Consider the following 20,985-nt stretch of genomic DNA (forward strand, 5'->3'; position numbering starts at 1 on the left):
TGCTGGACATTTTTCCTCCCTAGGTGCAGCACTTTGCATTTCTCCTTGTTGAACTGCATTCTGTTGTTTTCTGCCCATATGTCCAACCTGTCCAGGTCCCTGCCCTCCGGTGTGTCCGCTTCTCCCCACAGTTTTGTGTCATCCGCAAACTTGGACAGAGTACACTTCACTCCCTCGTCCAAGTCGCTGATGAAGACATTGAAGAGTATCGGTCCAAGAACCGAGCCCTGGGGGACCCCACTGCCCACACCCTTCCAGGTCAATACCGACCCATCCACTACGACTCTCTGGGTTCGACCCTCTAGCCAATTCGCCACCCACCGGACTGTGTAGTCATCCAAGTCACAGCCTCTTAACTTGTTCACTAGTATGGTGTGGGATACCGTATCGAAGGCCTTCCTGAAGTCTAAGTAAACGATGTCAACCCCTACTCCTGCGTCCAGGTGTTTTGTAACTTGGTCACTCTACCCTTGTTAGACTCAAAGCACCAACCCTTTATTTTCACTCTTTAATTTACTTTACTAGAGCTTTTTTAGCTTTTTTTTTTTTTTTTTAGAGAACTCAAAACCAGCAGCAGCTCAGAATGTTTGTAACACTCCGAATTCCTTTGAAATATCTGGGTTTATCTTGTTAACCATGTTTGCATACCTAACAGTACTAATATTGTGCATCACCCTAGTTGAAAATTACTGATAATGCTATATGTAACTATTTTAAAATGAGGACTTACTGAACAGAAGCTTGCTCATGTCTAAAGGATTTTATTTACTTAATAACCAGACCAAATTCAGTGTTTGTAACAAAACTCATCTCATACATTCTTCCTTATAAAACACCATTTATGTAACAAGTTCTCATGGGAGTTTAAAGATTCTGATCAGAATTCCTTTGTGTTTAACACACAGAATAGGAATCAATCATATATTTTACAAGCATATGTTAACTGTCTACTGTTAAATTACCTTGATTCATGGAATATAGAGTAAAAGGAGTACTCAGCATAGCATGTTTCATTTGATACTCTAGTATATGAAGAAGCATATTTGAGTGTTAAAATTAACTTGCCTTGACAAGCAAGTTTGTTCATTTTCAGGGTTGAAATTAACATCATAGGGTATATACAGGCATTACATTTTTATCAGCCTAACCTTGGTTAGGCTGATCTAAATGCTCAACCATGCGGGAGTTCAAAAGGCTTAAATCCCCCCCACCCCTCCACAAATGATGTGCCCAACCTAAGATAGTGTACCTGAGGAGGTGCACTAACTTGGATCAAGATTGGGTTAAGCCAATTTAAGAAAGGGTTAATCCATTCTCACGAATGCCTGCATGAGTTTGCAGTACAGCCCATGGGGTTGGAAAGCCAACTGCTCACCCTGCCCCAGGACTCCACTGTTCCCACCACCCTAACCCTAACTGGGCTATTTTGAGTCCCCCTCCTCCCTCTCCCTAACTGGGCAACTCCCTCCATGAACCCATCAGCCCCGCTGCGCGTTGCCTCCCTGGATCCTACCAACCCCCTTAGATCCATTAGCCTCCCCACCCCTCAACCCCCGCCACCCGATTCCATCCACCTCTTCCCCCACCCCAAGTTAGTTGCATCTGTTTCCCCACGATGCTCCAGTCTACATTTATGTGACTTTAACTGCATGAATACAGACCTGGTACCATGAATGACTGTACACACCCATAGTATTGCCACATCAATCAGCTATAATAAATTCTGCAATCCATGCCAACACTCAACAGTACTTCCTCTCAGTCCATAATTCCTTTTTAAATGACAAAAGATGAGCTCTTTTACACAACAGGAAAAGTTAAGGTGGGCCTAATCTATGAAGTTAAGATGGGAATTTAAACTGCCATAAATTTGAAGATAGAGCTGTGGTTTAGCAAGGTACATTTCCCAACCTGTGTAGCAGACAGTTTATAAAACACAAACTCACTTCTTTCCAAAGGTTTGGCCTGAAGCCACAGTAACATAACCAGGACTAGCTCTTGCTCTTGAAATGTTCTAGTGAAATTAAATAAATCCCCTCTCCCACATTTACAAACTTAACCACACCTACTGGTCAGAAGCTGCTGATTGCTAGCCATTTCTAGAAATGTCACCTTCAAATTCTGTCAACACAGGGAAAAGGCAATTCATCCATAGGACAGGACAGCCTTGAATAAGAATTCTCTCAGACATTCACCCATAGCACTTTGGGTTCCTCCTTGAGAACTGTTCAGCCCATCCTAGTCCTCTCTGTTCTTTATGTCCAAGTGGCATACTGTCCTGTCCGAGTCAGCAGAACAAACTCTATCCCCTCCGATTAGTACTTTGAGTAATTGCCATGTACAGTAGATACAAAAATTCCTAAATTAAAATTATTTAGCCATGGTAGATATATATCTTCATCTCTTTTCCTTCTTTAAAAAAACACTCTTCCTGTGGCTGACTTTTTATAGTGATCAGGGATTTCAGCTGAAGAAGTACTACGTTAAAAGAAATCAGTTGTTCAAGTCATAAACATCAACAGTTTCTATGCTGCTTATATTAGTGCAGTATTTCAAACTAACTTTTTATTTTTAAGAAGGAAGTCCACACAGGAGACAGGATCCTTTTTAAAAGTTATGATGATTGGATGCTATCGGGGGTTTATTTAGCATTTTTGGAGCATCCATCCTGTTCCAAGTACTCTGATTCCCATATTTCTACGCAAGACTTTTTCTCTAGGACCTATTCAATAGGCTTGGTATTCTTTTTCTAGAAATGCAGCCCTGCATGCTATCTAGCCATACACTGGAGGATCCAATAGTGAGGGTTGACAGGCTTGAGATTACTGCATTAGTAATTACTTCAGCCATCAATCCCTGCACATAACACCTCAATCATCATGCAGCACTATGAACAAGTTATCTTCAAACTACATTATCAAACACCTTTCCTATGTCATTTGCAAAGGCTGTAAGTTGTCTTCTTATTTTGGCTCACGTGAATTAGATCTGAACTATTTAAAAGGAAGCTGATTAGTTCATTCCAGTTCCTAGTTGAGACATTTCCACATCACAAAAAAACACCACTCTAATTGGCACTGACAGGCAAACCTATCAGCAGTATTAAAGCAAAGCCAATGGCTAAATGTGAATAAAGACTGAACTACCCATTATAGTTAATAATTATATTTCTTTCCTTTGCCCTCAGCCCTCTTCTTCAATATATAATATTAATATCATAAAAGATTTCATACCTTTCTGGCTGCTGGTCTGGCACCTTTCATGAGCAGTACTCTTAAGACAGAAAGACTTTTGACTTTTTAAACCAATATTACACAAATACTAAAAACAAATAGTGAAAGTGCAAAGGTGTGTTAGCAACAAAAGAAACCATCATTTTCACAGGAGACTGAAACCCCTACCCCGATGTTCTTCATGGTGTTACACATGTAGGATCAGTTGTCTATCTTCCACATTGCAGAGAGCCCGTTCAATGGCCCAGTGTGTTTAGTTGCACAGTGAAGTGTCCAAATTCAAATGTGACACACGTACAGACCTGGAAGACCTGTTGTGTGTGGAGGTGGTCTTCAACGGTTGCAAGCACATCTGCTGGGAGGACAGCTTTCACTTCAGCCAAAAGGCACAAAGTAAAATGGACAGAGCAGGGTCAAACTGATTAGCCAGGGCTGTCTGAGATCCAGGCAGACAAAGCTGAATCAATGAAGTGGGTCAGCTTGATGTTGTACAATCAGACCATGAAGCAATGAGGCTTCCAGAAGTAAGGCTCAGTGCCCTCTGCTGCAAGGACAAGTAATCAACCAGGGGCTCCAGGGGTCTCAGTCAGAAGTAGGCCCACCAGGCCTAGGCAAGGCTGCAGTAGAATAGTGGCAGGGCATCCCAGCCAAGGCAATCAGGATCCAAGAGGAAATGTTTCCGAGGTCCCCCAACCGACGCAGGAAAGAAAAGACCAGCTATTGCCAGGGCAGGTATGAAAGGCTTGCAGGTAGAAGATGGCCACCCTGTTCACCAGGTCAACTAGGCCTTGACCTCCCTCACTGGTAGGCAGGTACAGGACGGCCTGCTGGAGCTACTGGTGCCAATTCCAGAAAAAATTTACAAGGAACTTCTGGAGCCTTTTGAGCGGGGTCACTGGTGCGTTCAGGATGGCACTCCTGTGCTGCAGAATAGCAGATGCCAGGTTATTGATGACCAGGACACAGATATGGTAGGAGAGGCTGGGCAGGTTCCAGTGCCACTGCTCCTCACATGCCTCAAACCCCTCACTGAGGCTTTCCCATTCTTGGCTACATATGCTGGTGAGCCAAGGAAAATGCCCAGGGCTTTGAAGCCATCAGAGAGCACCAGGACAGGCCTCTAGGTATGTTTAGGGGCTGAGTGTCAGCACAGGTGCCCAGATGAATTGTGTTACTCTTGGCTGAAGAGACATGCCTGTAGGCCCAAAGACTCTTGATCATCTTGGACCGCACCTACTGCTTACAAAACCAGTAGCTCTGTTCAGGTCCTACAATGGAGACCATGACCATTTGGAGCCAATATTTGAGCCACGGCTTTGGACAGGATTTTGTAATCGGTACATGGACGTAATACTTGTCACCAGTTCTTAACATTACTGAGATTCCCCTTCTTGAGCAGCAGTGTGAGGACTGCTCACTGGCAGCTGACCGGGAGGATCCCATCTTTTGAGTCTGTCCTGGAAGATATGCCAGTGGTCTGAGCCAAGAAGGGGCCAAAAAGCCTTGAAGAATTCTAGAAGTAATCTGTCAAGGCCAGGCACCATCCCTGTAATGAGGCCTTCAATCTCAGGAGTCAGTACTGCTAGGGATAGTTCCTGTTCAAGCTCGTCAACCCCAGACGTGGAGAGTTAGAAGACCCTTACTCAGGTACAGAATGGCTGCTGGGCAGGCAAACAGTTCTGTATAGAAGTTAACGGCATGCAATCAGACCTTGGCAGGGCCCGTGAGGACCTGGCCTGATGAGGTTGTAAGGTGGCTGATGATATTTTGTTCTGTGTGCTTTTTCTCAAGGTTGAAAAAGAACCAGATTGGGGCATCAGCCTCATTCTTGAAAGCAAGCTTGAGTTCTCATGGCTTGGGCCAAACCATGTACCAGTTCTCTTAAATGCTTTTTCTGCAACTTGAGACTGTCATACAGCTTCAAGCTCCGCTATGTTTTTCTCAAGTTCTTGTGCATTGTGGCAGTAGTCTTGGTTTGCCTGCTGTATGTATTAACAGAAAATCTTGATTTCTACTTTTTCCATTTCCCATCACCATTTCCAAGAAGTCAGGTCACTTCTTAAGGCTGCCCAGGTCTGTCACAGGAATGTGAAGCAGTCTAGAAAGCGGGCATCCTGCAGGAGGCTAATGTTGAGACACCAGTAGGGTGCTTGGCTGCAAGGTAAGTCAGGAAAACCCAGCTGACACCTGACAGTGAGCTGAGAGTCTTGATGATACAATAGGGCTGCAGTGTAGCAGAGGCAGGTGGTGTTCGGTCTTGTGGAGCTGATCCAGGCCAGCCTGTTGGTGCCTGCCTTCACCCAGGTATACTGCCTTTTGCTAGGATGGTGGAGGTTTTGCCACACAGTGGACAGATGGTCTGCGCTGAGCAGAAGGTCGAAAGAGAGAGAGAGAGCGAGCAACAGTTTGGCAGACAGACAAAGAGAAATAAAGAGTTAAAAAGTACTCAAAAAAGCACGTAGAGTTTGATGTTTAATACAGACAAAAAATTCTATTCATCTACTCATCCAAGACAAGTTACTCCTCCCACAGTTAATATATTTAGATTTTTCCAATATAATTTGAAAAATCATAGCAAAGAACACAAAAATAAGTCTCCACAACTAGCAAATTTTCATAACTTTCAAACAAGTTTTGCCCTCCTCCCTCCCCCCAGATGGTGACTGAAAAGCTGCACAAATCAGTTTGCAGGGGCTGGCTCTGAAGACACCTTCCAACACTTCGACTTCTTGGTCACATTTGAGTTTGGACACTTTACTTTGCAACAAAATGTGAACTAGTTGGCATCATGCTGGGACACCCAGGGGGTCCTCTGCAAGGTGGAAGATGGACAGCTGGTTCTAACTGTGTAACCCCAATGACAGGCATTGGGATGAAGGGGTTTTAATCTGGTGATATGGTGATTTTGCTGCAGACCAGCATCTTATGCTTGTCCCAGGGAGAGCCACACACTTTTGCACTTTCACCTTTTCATTTTTAATATTTTTATAATAAAGGTTTAAAAAGCCTCTCTCTCTCACCACTCCACCACGTGCTGCATGTACTAGTCTCCCCACAATGGTTCTGCTTCAGGGAAGGATAAGACTAGAGTGAACCAGAGCTGAAAGGTGTTAGTCATACCACGTAAGGCTCTAATTGAGGTGCTGAGATACTATGGTGATGAGAATGGTGTAAGAACCTGCATAGAACAGAACAGCTTGTTGCAGGACCTTTATTTTTTTGAATAGTATAAAGGGGCCAAATAGTGGCCTTTGGTCACAAATTACAATGGAGAGAGCAACTGAGCAATTAGAAAATAGGAAGGGTCAACATTAAGAAAAACAAGGAAAAACTTAAGCATAAGATATGTTCAGGTCATGAAGAGAAATGTTTAGCTTTTCTTCACACACACTCACTGGAAGTTATTTTTCCTAATGGAAATGTTTTGCATAATTTATGAAAATTTAAAATTAGTAAGATAAAACACTGGTAACAAGACATATCAGGGTGTGTATTGGTAGATAACTGATGTATTTGTGGGGTATTGCATGCAGTCTACTTTCACCCACATGTCAGCTGAAGCAGTTAATAAACACCATGGTGTGGTTTAATAAATCCCTAAAAAGATATGTGGCATAACTATCACTTGGTTTGACATAGTTCCATAGCTTTTACTGTGTAATTTTTTTTTGCTGAGATTTGTTATTTAAGAAACTCATTTTGTGGGATTTTGATTGCTTCAGCATACATCTTTCAAGTTAATTTGAATCCATGTTTTAATTATCAGATAAAGAAAAGCTCTAATATTTCTGTTCTTACTCTCTAGTGGGTTAAAAAAATAAAGATAGCATCAGTAATTGTTTTTGCATGTCATCTGGTTGATTAGATTCATAAGCATCTTGCATGTGAGCTGAACTCTCACAGGACTAGTCTAATTAAGAAGTCAAATTGATATGCTGATTACAGCTACCCTTCATAAGCTTTAAAATCAATACTCCAAGTAACCTGCAACTCATGTTAATTTGATGAAAACAATTAGGATTTTCTGTTGTAATTTTACATGTCAACTAAAAACTTAAAACAAAAATGCTTAATTCCTTAATTTTTTCAGCATTACAAAAAAAGAGTGCAAGTAAGGTTCACTTCAGCTCCTAAACAGTACTATGTTTACACATGGTATCACCATCTTCACATTTGGGACAGTGCTTTCTAAACTCTGGCCACATCCCCTCACTTCCTAAGTTTATTATAGGTTGGTTAGAGCAGAGGTTCCCAACCTTTTTTTACTGTGGACCAGCAAACATATTTAAATTTAAATTTACATATTTGCATTTACTTTTTATGTGGGGCGGGGGGGGGAGCGGTTGCAAGGATCCAATCAGGTTGGGGCACCACAGCTGCGGGCACTAGGAGACCCTAGTCTTTGATCCCTGTACCTCTAGGTCCGGAAAAAGGGGAATGGAGGCCAGGGCCAGATTTATGCTTAAGCTACTTAAGGGACAGTTTAGGGCCTCACAATATGAGGGGCCTCTAAAGAAATAAAAAAACTGACTTGATATCAAGTTTTATAATAATCAGTTGGTAAATAAAGGAGATATAGAGAAATTACTCTCTAAATATGGACATTTTCATTCTAATATAACAAAAATATACATACATTGGATTATTTTTATCATATAGAGCCTCTTAAACTGGACATATTTTAATGGACCTCAGCATGCCATAATCTGGCACTCGTGGAGACTCATACTCTCTGGATTCCAGGTCAGGGACCCTACGTTTAACAGCAGATGACAGAGCAACATTCTTACCTTACTCCACATCTCTAAACTGATTCCTGCCTTCCCTGCTTGACAATTTTCATTTCCATGCTACACATTCAAAAGCCTCTCCACTTGGCGTCCCCATTATGCCAAGGGTAGAATTTTATGCCAAGAAGTTGAAAGTCTTTTATAGCGATTATTTCAAATGTAATGCTTGATAATATCTAAAGGAGATAATTCAGCCCTTAATTAACCCTTTCTGGGCTGCGGCCATATTCTGGATAAATACATTTGAATGGTAATTCAAACAATCTCTATATATCCCACAGCTACCCACCATACAAAAGCAAAATAAGATATACCTAAGGTTTAAGTAGGAATTCTCTGGGACCCTTGGATTAAGGGTCCTACAGCAGGAGAAACTTCATGACAGAAATTCATGACCCCACCAAATACTATTTGTCTGCATCCCTTTACAAAACAGCAAGTAGGATTGTGCGAAATGGGCCATATTCAATTTGGATTTGGCCCAAATCGGGGATAGTGATTCGATTAGTTGATTCAGATCACTGTCCCGATTCGATTCAGCTGAATCCGAATCTGAAGATTCGATGCCGATTCGGAGAATTAGCGATTCAGACATAGACACAGCTTTATGTTTTTTCTACATACCTCAAGGTACCAGGGAGCTCATGAACCCTGAGACACTGGGGCAGATGGAGCATCCCACGGGACTGTGGGGGGGGGGTCCCCAGAGTGCTTGGTGGCAGACCCAGAAGTGGACCAGAAGTACTTCTGGTCCACCTCTGGGTCCCCTGCAGAGCACAGAGGGGAACCCCTGCCCCTCCCCCCCCCAAATCTTTCTGAATCTCCCTGAATCAATTCAGAGGGTTCCAATTGGATTTGGAGAGATCAAAGGTTCTCCTGATTCGATTTGGATTAGGAGATTCAGCCACCGAATTGGACCGAATCTCCACCAAATCAAATCAGTGACCGAAGCTTCACACAGCCCTAACAGCAAGCAAAATTTGTCTGGAGTTCTCTGTTCAAGTTTTCACTGAAAATATTAATTTGACAGAATTCACCTATTTCAGAATGTATCAAATTTGCTGACTTTTTTGGTACTGAAACCCTGCCTGCCTTCTAGTCTGCCCATAAGCTAGCCAGTGGGCAATGCTACCCAGCTCCCAGTACCCTCAGGGCAGCTGCCCATCTGCCCAGCTCCTCAAGATTTTAGACTCCCTGCCTGAAAGCTTTTTAGAATGATTATACCAGCTGCAAGAGAAAATGTCCATTGACTATACCAAGTACCAAACTGGTTTGGTACTGGTATTTATATAGTAATTGTTTCTGGCATCTAGAATGCTCAGTTGTTATTCACACCAATTATTTGTGGAACTGATGTTGTAAATGTCATTGTAACTGTAAATGATATTACAAGATAATAATAGGAACATTATGACTGTTATCAATATAACAACACCGAAGTCAATAAGGTGAAACAAAACAATTTCTGTCTTGAAGTGCCATTTAGATCTTTCCCAAATCAAAAGATCAAAACTTTGTTCAACGGACAATTTCAATTGTCCGTCCTGCTTCAGAATGGGGGGGGGAGGGAGGGGAATGGAAATTCCTACAGATGGAGAACTCTGGGTCTGACCATAAAAGCTGTTTCCTTTTTGCTTATCCCTATTTTATTGTCCATTACTTCACAACTTGTTTTCACGTCCTTCAAATTCTCCCTATTGCCCTCATATCAAGCCTGTCAGCAACATGCATGCATTTCTGTCTCAGCCACTTATCTTCATCAGCAGATCACTCTTCTTAGAAGAAAAAAAGAGCCACTGCACAAAGGAAAGTGCTGTGCAGAGCTGCAGTGCCAGTATGTGTTCAAAAGAACCAAGCCCTTTTTTTATAAACAGCTTTTTGCCCCATACAATGACAGTGCATCTTACATACAGGTACTTGAAATGAAAGCTTACACATGGGATTGGTGGCTTTGGACTAACCTTTGCTTCCTGGTCCTGATCACGTGACACAAGTCAACACTTATACAAATGTCATGGGTAACTGGTGCTTCCTGAGTCTGGGGGGAAACCAGATCACTGATAGGGGGAGTCCCCCAGCAGCTGATTGCCGAGCCAATGGCAAAACCTGTCTTGCACCTGGCACTTCCAGGAGGTGTACAGCCAATTTCAGGGGCTGCACGTGCACCCCCTACACATCGCCAATGACAAGTGTCATACTCCCAACACAAGAAAGGGGTTAGTACCTGCTGATTCTCCTCAGTAGTTGGAGAAGATGACCTGAACCAATCCCAACACAGGAGAAGACTATTCTGTTACAGGGTATCTGCCAAAAATTGCTCTTAAAATATCAGCAACTTACTTTAAAAAAATATTTCTTCTCCAGTAACACATTTAGATGCTGAAGTGGACCCCCTGCCAAAACCAGGTTTACTTCTCTCTATTGTTAGTAAATGGGTAGGCATGACAGTTCTTCCAGTACAGGAACATTACTAATAATGTAGTTTTATTAGTACTGAATAATTCTTCGTAACTGAGACCCAGCATCCTCCTTAGTTGCATTTAGATATCGTCTACTCCTTCTCTAGGGCTGCTCTTCATAGATGGTGACAACATGCAAACTTTTTTTTGTTAGATGACCATCTGCCATAGTAATTGAATTCTATTGTTCTCTTCCACTTCCAGTGGAACAACAATTTAGCATTTTTGTTGAACTATTTCTTCTTATCTTATTCACAGTTTCTTCTATAGTAACGAGTAATGAACCACATTATGGCTGGGGGTTCATGGGGTGTCATGAATATTCGTGTTTACTTAACTGATACAGGCTCATTGAAAAGGTCATAATTATGCTGTATTGATTTATGTTGGTGTTATCATTGCATAAGATTATGTTATGCTGTCTGTATGTATCTACGATTTTTGGATATGATTTAGCCAGGGATGCATCCTTAATGGAGAGTGTGGAACTGCTAAATATCTCTTTGCCATTGTGTCATTAGGGCAAGAAGAACTGCCACTCCCAAAGATAGTCAGGAGACACGACTGGGTTTTGGCATCCAAGGCATTGGCCTGCAATGGGGAAATCAATGCCTCTACACCACAATGAGCACATCTTCTGGGTGCTAGCTGTCAGATGGGAAGGCAAGGGCACCAGAAGACATGACAGCAGTGCTGCACAAAGGCCAATTGTGCAGCCATGGCCTATGTGGCAGGGTACCTGCCACTTTAAGGGCCTGGAGCTGGCAGCTGCAAGGTGCCTGATGAGGGCAGTCGTTTTGAATCTGGGGCTGCCCATATAAACAGGGCAGTTTTGCTGCTGGAGGCCAGGCAACAACATCACCTGGCCAGAGGGCTGCTGGTATCATCTGGGGGTAAGGGAGGAGCTGTAGGGAATGGCCAGGAGGCTCCTGGTCCTGGGCATGACCTAAAACTGCACCCTGCTGGGAGTGGGTAGCCTGGTGGGGCTGTCAGTGGTGCAGGAGCCCCCAGGAAATGCCAGGCCAGTTTTCACCCCAGAGAAAGGCCGGGTCGGGGTGCCATGACCCCTAGCACCCACAACCGTGTGGGTTACCCCTTTGCAGGGTCTGGAGGATGGAGCCCCAGAGAAAGAGTGAGGCCATAGATGCATGCCTGTCTGGACTTCCCCGGACTGGTCAATGCTGGGGCCAGGACCGGAAGAGTCAAAGGGGCAGGGGCCCACCGCGAGGAATGCCCAAGAGCTGAAGGTCTGGGGTTCCGACTGGCCTGGAGGAGGGCCAGGGCTAGTAGCCAAAGGTCCCAGTGGGGGAATCACACCCAAAGGAGAAGCAGTTCAGGGAGTTATGCTGCCCAGTAGGAAGGCAGAAAAGACCGCCTAAAGAGAGGAATCCAGGCGCAGTTCAATTAGTAGGATTCTGGGGCCCAGTGTCAGGGCCGGTGATGTTGAGAACAGCTGGATGCCATCTACGAGGCTTGGGCTGCAGTGTAGGGAGGAATGGAGCTGCAGATAGTGCCCCCTGGCATCGGGGCAAGAAATGGGCATCTATTAAATAATTAACAACAAGGCATGTTAGGCGAGAAGGTGGGCGGTTAGCCCAGAAACAGGTGGGCGGGCCACAGTGAGATCACCCTGGAGCAGGCCCCCTGTTACAGCCTACTTGCAGCTGGCCCAGAGGTGCAGGTGCCTACTACAGTGCCCATACCACAACCCAGGTGTACAGTCTTCATCAGGTCTGGCTGACATGCAGCCATGGGGCTGCAGGTCCAAGAGGAGGGATGCTGCTGCAAGTGACAGCAGATCACAGCCAGACAACAGTCCCCACTTCCAGGCTGCTGTAGACTCCACTCTAGTTTAGGCTGCTTCAGCAGTCCAGCTGACACAAGGGGCTAGTGTTGCCAGATACCAAGTGGCTGGGCCACAGAAGCTCCCTGAGCTGCTCACGAGAGCAGCTCTTTATACTGCTGGAGCCAGCACAGGTGCTGGCCCCAGGCTCTAGCTCCCCCTGGCAGAAGATCCAGGGGAGCTGGGCAGGGTCAGTTTGCCTCAAATGGCACAATTTGCCCTGCACCAAAGTGCATGTTTAGGCACATGTGCTGAGGCACAAATCCCCAGCACAAATTTGTGCCACTGTTATTTGAGCTGCTGCAAGTGCACATGCCTGCATGTATGAACGTGCCCATTTTTATTTCTTTCTAGCAATAAGACCGAGGAAAAAATTTTCAAGAGAAAATTGGGATGGCTAATGCAATAAACCTTTTTATGGGGCCAAGTTTCAGAAAGCCATGAGAAACCTACACTCTGGAAATCCAGTTCCTTAAAAGGAAGTGGCAACTAAATTCATTAGTCACTTTTAAAAAGGTTGGCTATCATACCTTTTCTCCCACGATATATCACAAGTTATATGCAAAGACTATGGCAGCCTCGTCACAGTATTGCCAACCCCATCATGTCAAAAATCAAGAGACAAGTGCTTAAAAATCAAGAGATTTGGTATGTAAATCATGAGATGCTATTTTTGAAGCATAAACCAATACAGATATATTGTCTGTTGGTTTATAAATCCCATTAGTCACTTACTTAACTCCTAATAGGTCAGAGATTTATACAAAAACTATATTACTACACCCGATTTAAAAAAAAAAAATCCTACCTGTTATGATTGGGACGACATCTGCTGGATTGTTGTGCGTTTAGCACTTTCCAGACACAGACACACCCAGCACCCAGTAGGTAAATCTGTGGAGAGGAAGCGGGGCGGGAGGCAGATCAAGGCCCCCACATTGAGGGAGGGAGTGGGGCAGGGGCTGGGGTGAATGGGGCCCTGGGGCTGAGGTGGGATGGGAGAGAGAGCTATGGGCAGCTTGTCCAGAGATGGCTCCCTGCCACTGCGCCACCCCCGGGGGAGCCATGGGGGGCATGTGCTCCCCGAATTTGTGCATGGGGCAGAGGCAGGCTGCCCACTGTGGGCTGGGGCTCTGTACGCTGCTACCTTTGCCCTGGGAGCCATGCAATGCCATGTTGTGCATCCTGCTGCCGGTCAGGTAGGGGACGCGTGGCATGGCCAGCGCATGGTTTCTGAGGCAAAGACAGGTTGCAGAGCCCTAGCCTGCAGAGGGCAGCCCACCTCTGCCCCGTGCACAAATATGAGGGGCACATGCCCCCCATGCCTCCTCGGAGGTACACTTCAATCCAGGTCTATCTTAAATCAATCTTTCATGCTTTTTCCATTGGTATCTTTACTTTATGCACAAAATGAAAATAAGTATATCCATCTGGAAGGAGCTCTTTCAAACTAATACATTTTTTCCAGAACCCAAATAAAGCATAAACCTCAGTTAAAAGCTTTATTTTCCCATTCTATAATCCAAACACAGCTCTAATCAAAATTCTGTGGCTTTCAAAAAAATATATACCATCTTCTCTGAGCATCGCAGCTTTGACTTATGGCCTCAGGGTTCTAAACATTCTAAAGGCTCACCAAAAGCACTATAACAGTGAACTGGTAATTTTTCATCCCAAAAGGGCAAAACTCAATGTCTAATAATGCAGCACTTTTTGGATCTAACTACCACCCATGTCTTAAATGTAAGTGCAGAGTATGATTTTGGAAGTGTATTCATGATACCCTGGAAATGATACTATAAAATGTGTATCTTAGTAAAAAGCTTCAACTTTGTATGAGCTCACTGTTCAGTTAAAAAAAAAAAAAAAAAAAAAAAAAAAACCCCTACAAAAAATGACGAGATAGTAATATACTAGGAGAAGATCAGGATAGATGATTAAAAAAGAGACAATAATTCTTTAATATGCACTGGAAAAGCTGTATAGATAGGGGGAGGTATTTGTTATGTTATAAAATGGCAGATTCAAGGATAATTGGCTAAAATTAGGAAAAGAAAAATATAGGTTATCAGGGAAAACTTTCCAATAGCAAGGTCTATTGAACTACAAAAAGAGTCAGAAGACCTGTGATAGAAGCTCAAATAGCTGAGACATCAAAAACTGTCCAAAAAGCAGAGAAAGCACACCAAGTAATCCAATATTTTGTGCATGAGAATGAAAAGTATGATTTAATAACTTTTTCCCCTCTGATTATAAGATTCACCTCAGCATTTTCTGCTGAAGTTAATGTTCTAATAGAAATAAAACACCACAATTTAATTTCTACAGACAAAAACTAATATCATCCTTCACTCTTATGCATTTTTGGACAGTCTTCATGAGAGTGACAAATACTGAACATTTACCCTTTTCAGGAAACATAATTGTTTTTAACTGCAGGGATAAAAACATGAAACTCAAAATGACTTCAAGGAACAAAATTCTTTTTTTAAGAAAAGAAAAATGTTTGCTACTGATTTACAAAATCTAGGAGCAACTGTGGCTTGGAAAAAAAAAACATAAAGAGAAGAAACCGTACTACTTCCAAGGCCATGGGTCATGTAATATTTAACAGTAAGTCATGTGACCGTAAAAATAAGCACGGGAGGTAATTGGGAATTATAGAGGTTGCTCTATAATATAATGTTTATATCAAGGCACAGGGATACCAGTCCATTAGTATAATGGTGTGTATATATGTATGTGTGGAGGAGGGGGAGGGGGAAAGAGGAGGATGGTGGGAGAAACACAGATTTTTTGCTTAGAAAAGTGCCTCATTTCACTCAGTAGACAAGATTCTTTGGGTAAATCTGATATCTTTTATTAGACTAACTAAAATAGTTAGAAAAATTCTTCTTTGCAAGCTTTCAGGTACCAACACCCTTTGTCAGGCCTACTCATTTCACTCAGTGTAATTATTTTGTCCATCCACTGCTAACCTGCAAAGAGCAAGGTTACTCCTCACTAATTGCCCCCAAATGGAATGTTACGTCTCAGCTCTGTATTCTTGGGCAACCCTGGTACAGGATGCAGTCTGTCTGACTCACAAAGGACTCACCCCCCCGCCCCCCCACCTAAACGAAACTGATTAAGATGCAGAGAGAGACGCACCTAAGACCCTCACCAGATAAGGGTGACAAGAGTGAATCAACTGCCCTAGGACTCATTTACATCTGAGATGGAACCAGATGACCATTCATTTACATGAGAGATGGAAAACAGAAAGCCTGAAGCAGAGACTGCAGTGAATTCTGGGACCAGAGAAGCAGGAGAGCGGCAAGAGACCGAGTCAGAGGGGGTATGGGCAACATTTGAACAATGGTTAAGGGTTCATCACAGCATCCAGCCTGCTGGAGCCCTAATCCCAGGTGTTGTCATATCTTTCCCGAGACGACTGGTGGGAGTCCTCTCCACAAAAGGTTATGAGCACCCCAATAATTGTTTTAAGTCTGTTAAAAGACTATAGTAAGATCTGGAAAAGTCATGCTAAGCTGAGGCTTGTGCACAACAAGTAAAAATCCAAAATCCTGATGCTGCAAGCTATCTATTGTTCCTGAAGAAACCATGAGATATCCCATCAGTATATCTGCCACCCATAGGAATTTCAAGCTGGCTCCCAAGTATTTGGGTTACTCCCTAATCTTAAGTGTTTCCTGATTATCAATCAGTTTCCTGAGATGGTCCAAACCAGATAACCCCTTGTCAATAGAAAAGACAATGATTTACACTACTGAGGGTGCTTCGAAGCAGCTGAACTGAGGGTATAAAAATCTGTAAGTGTGTGTGCTGCTAGAGGGAGAAGAGGAAGAGGAAAAGGAAGGAAAAGAAGTAGAAGCAGGAGGAAAGAAGGAGAAGAAGAAAACCCCTGTGCTGACACCATCCCCTGTCGTTCTTGGGACGCTGGAAGAACAGATCATCTCTCTCTTCAAGGATTGTGCTACGGACTGTGCCTGTCAGCTTTGCAGCCTGAGTACCGTGGACTAGGTGAGATCCCAGCGTTCTCTGTCTTCTTTCTAGGCATAAACTTCTGAACCTGAACTGTATCAGTTAAGCTTGAGCTAAGTTTCCCCAAATACTTAGTGAAACCAGGGTAGTATTGTCATTGTTGGTGTTTGTTTTTCTTTTGCATGTCTATTACTAAAAGTACTATTATATATTTCATATGCTTAGCAATAAATAACTTTTATAGTCAAACTGGTAGTAATTGGGTATATTTTTTCCTTCGCTGCTTCTCTTTCCTCCCGTGCTCTGCAGCAACGTTTCTTTTACCTATGCTAAAGATCCCTGTGAAGCCCAAATTATTGTGGGGTCTGCTCATCAAGAGGCCAAAGATTGGGACGTGCTGAGTTTGAAACACATAAGGGGATCAGCTTGTACAGGCTGATTGACCTAGTTTGACTCAGACGTGCCTTTATGAACTGAATGCTGGCCCATGAGGGTGTCAGCTGGACACCCAGCCGGATTCAGAGGGATTCTGTTTACCTGTGTGCTTGTGTCTGACTGCATTTTATTGTTGCTCTTATGAACTGATTCTTGGCATATGAGGGTGTCAGCCTGTCCATGATGATCAGCCCGGCCAGGTCAGGCGTGTCACGTTAATTTGTGTGTGTTTGTGTGTATGACTGATTTGGTGACTGGAGGAACCCAGTCCCATTGAGATTGAGTCCTGCAAGATAGCTCCACTGGGGGTGAGGGCTTGCAATAGGGAGAAATACAGCTCCGTATAGTAACACAAGCAGCACATTGACAGAATCACCAAGACCCTAGAAACTATCCCTAATAAATGAGCACACCCCAAAGTAATGGGCAAATTTGGTAACAGGAACTGGAAAGGTTATTATGGTTTTGTTTCAGTTATGAACATAAGAATGAAAGTTACACCAGATTCAGTTTCACCATAGTAACATCTCCCTTTTACAGTTGTGTGTATGTCAGCATTTCATCTGTCCGCCCCTTAAGTTTAAGTGGTGTACATTGAGTTAGAGCTGTGGGCTAATAACGCTCTACATTTTTGATGAGCCAAAGAGTAAAAATAAATAATTTCAAGTTGAACAAAATAATATTTTTCTATAAAGATTTAATGAGGACATAACGCATTTCTTTTAAATAAACTGCAGTAAAAAAAAATTTAAAATACAGTTTTGAACTGAAAAGGGTATATCATTTTAACACTTTTAAAACAGTAGTTTCTAGATTTTTTCCCAGAAATACCTAGGGATTTCTTTTTCTTTGATTATTACTGGAAGAAACAAAAGATTGTAGGTAACTAGGGCTGGAAGGGAACTCAAAAGGTCATCTAGTCCAGCACCCCTGACTAAACCGTCCCAGCCAAGTGCCTGTCTAACTTTTTTAAAAATCCAGAGATTCTGCAACCTTTTAATGTAACCTATTTCAATGCCTGTCCATCTGTATAGTCAGAAAGTTCTTCCTAATTTCCAACCTAAAATTTCCTCTCCTGTAGCTTGATTACTCCTAGTCCTGTCCCCTGCAGCCACAGAGAACCCCATCTCCATAGTCTCTGTAAGTACCTTTCAGGTATTTGGAGACTGTTATCAAATCTTCCCTCACTCTTCTCTTTTCCAGACTAAGTAATTGTAGTCCCTTCATAATTTTCTCATAATTTATGCTACCCACGCCTCTAATAATTTTTACTGTTATCCACTGGACTCTTTCCAGTTCGTCCATATCCTTCTTTAAGTGTGGGGCCCAAAACTGGACACAGTAATTCAAGTGAAGCCTCACCAGTGCCAAACAGAGAGGAAGAATCACTTCCCTTGATTTGCAAGTGAGAATCCTATTAATACAACCCACCATACTCTTTGTTGCAGCAAGAGCACCCTGTTGGCTCACATTCATCTTATGGTCTACTGAACCCTCCAGGGACTTCTCTGCAGTACTGCAACCTAGCCAGTCATTCCCTAGTCTGTTAAATGTTTTTAAAAATATTTTTTTAAGGACTGCTATATAACAACCTGAAGGCAAAATTGCAGAACAAGGAATAGTCCACAGACAGGGCTTGTATAAATTTGATCTCAACAGGAACTTCAGATTCTTATCCTATTACCTGGTGTGGCGGACCACCAATGGGGTGCTCGCCACTTCAGGACTGTTGCAGGCTGCAAGGGAGCCTGCCTTGTGAGCAACAGGGAAAGCCTCCCCCAGGAACCCTTTTAAGGGGAAAGGTGGGTGACAGAGCACCTTTGGTATCTGCCATTTTAAGGAGGAGAGCAGGCAGCAGACAGGTGCAGGACAGTCCTGATGAGGCGGCCATTTTAAGATCCTGGCTCTCAGGGCTGGGGCAGCAATCTGCTGCAAGCAGCCAAGGAGACAACATCTGCTTGAGCTGCTGCTCAGAACATCTTGGAGGTACGGGCAGGAGCTATGGGGATGGCAGGAGGCTCCTGATCCTGGGTATGACTGAAAACTGCACCCTGCTGGGGAAAGGAGGCCTGGTGGGACTAGCCATGGCAGGACAATCCCTCAGAAATGTCAGGCCAGTTACCTCCCAGCTGAAACGCGAGGAGGAATGCCTTAAAACTCCAGCCCTCACCATTTGGTGGGTTATTAAGATCACAGGGGAGTGGAGCCAGGCACACCCATAGGAGTGGCACCTGATCCTGTGGGGGTATAAAACCTCAGGGAATAGTGAAGCCAGGCACACCCAACTGGAGATACATGAGCCCAATAGGAATAGTGGGGCCAGGCACGCCCATGCGGTGGCACCTGAGCCTGTGGGGGTGGAAGACCCCACAGCCCTAGGGAAGGGGGGCAAGTGTGTGGAGCACTAGAGAGGGGGAGAGTGTGTTAAGGCCCCAGGGAGACAGGGACAAGTGGAGAAGGCCAGATAAGCCTTTGAGCACCTGAGGCCAAGTGAGGTTGCATAGAGGGAGCCACTAGTGGAAGGGGCAAGTCATTGGTTCCAATTAGAGAACCAGTGAGCTGTGTTACCTGATGACCAGGGACCAGGGACAGACTTGGCCCAGTGTTTGTTAAATTGCTTGGCCACTGCACAGATGAGGGTCACAGAAGAGGCCCAAAAGGCTGCACTAGGACTGGCCAAGGAGTATAGAGACAAGCCTGATGGCCTACACGGTCACTTGAGGGAGCAGGGTGGAGTGAATGTGGCCCAGTAAAGGACATGAGTGCAAGAGGCCTGGTGAGGGGGGGTAGAGTGGTAGAGGCCCCAGTGAGAGGGGGATGGTATGTGAGGCCCAAAACATGGCAGCGTGAGAGAGGCCTAACAATGTGCTGAGTTGGGCCCTGCCTCAAGCCAGAGCATAGTACAACTCACGAATGTCATCTGTGAGGCATGGGACATGATAAGGGAAGGTTGGAGTCATTGCTTCCTTCCATGTGCTCCCTACCTAATCTGTTATTTCTCTTTCTCTTCCCTGGCCTATCTGCCTCTGTGCTCCTTCCTCCCTCATTGATCTACTGTGTGCCACATACAGAGCTTCCCCATGTCTCTTTTCGCACCTTGATCTAATCAATCTGCTTACTACAGGTCTTCAGCTCTTAGTAACATCCCCTCTGTCTTTTTCCCTTCTGTATACAATCTTTTCTGTCTGTCAATCCACTCCTAGTATCTGATGAAGTAGATTGTTGCCTACAAAAGCTTAGGTATATCTGAACCAGTTAATCTCTAAGGTACCGCCCTGCCCTACTTGCTGTCTGACTTCAGATTAATGCAGCTAACTACTTCCATGTTATGCAAGTAATCCCACTAGATTCAAAAAAGAGTTATCTACTCAAGAGTGTGCTATTCCCAATGAGCAGGAAAGCAGCATCAGGCCCTGTGCACTCATGTATGTAAAGTATATCATATAAATTATTATATCTCTGTAGTACCTTTTTAGACACACAAGATACGAACATCAAAGAAATATTAGTTTACTATCCTGGTACCACAGGAAACCAACCAAAACAGATTTTCTATTATATAATCGACGGGCTATTTGTATTCACCATAGAGGAAAGTTATTCCGCACAATTTTGTTTTTGCTTTCAGTCTCATTGGTAGGACTAAATCAAGTAACATTTGTTTAGAAAATGTAGAAAGCAATTAAATATCAAATAATAGTTCCTTTTTCACATAAACTCCTCTTGCAGTCTCTACCCATTCCACATTCACCATTCAGTTAACCAATGACAAACAGAACATTGTATTGTAAGTGCAAAAAGAAAAACCAAGTCATCCATCATTCTACGGGAAGTCAGTTTCCTCTTCCTCAGATTTTTTGCAAAGCCAATTGAGCTAACAGTTAATGTAAAATAAACTTAGCTTCTGCCTTAAATTCTGTAAAGTTACATTAATATCTCAACTTTTTTTATAACAGAGGCTGAATACAAATATGCAGAGACTGTACTATGTTATTGGTTTAACACTTCTCCTACTTCAACTTTTCCCTCTATTTGTGAGGTCTAGTGTACTCTGAAATCATGAGGTCAAATGCAGTCAAAGTGCATCAAGTCTGAAGTTGGCTCTTACACTGAATGGACATGGTTCTGAAATAGAGTGTTCTTACATCACTGCTTATCATTATACAAAGGATATAGAGGTCACCTCTTTTTCCTCTATTATGTTAACCTCCCCCGTAAGGCTATGAAACTTAGTGGTTTGA

General features: G+C 43.5%; 1 protein-coding gene across 1 annotated transcript in view; it reads right to left on the minus strand.

Moving 5' to 3' along the window:
• MARCH1 (membrane associated ring-CH-type finger 1) overlaps positions 1 to 20,985 on the minus strand; it is a 494,748-nt gene that overhangs the window by 346,635 nt on the left and 127,128 nt on the right. The gene's annotated exons all lie outside the window — the stretch shown is intronic.

Source organism: Alligator sinensis, unplaced genomic scaffold, assembly GCF_000455745.1.
Source record: "Alligator sinensis unplaced genomic scaffold, ASM45574v1 scaffold49_1, whole genome shotgun sequence".
NCBI lineage: Eukaryota > Metazoa > Chordata > Crocodylia > Alligatoridae > Alligator > Alligator sinensis.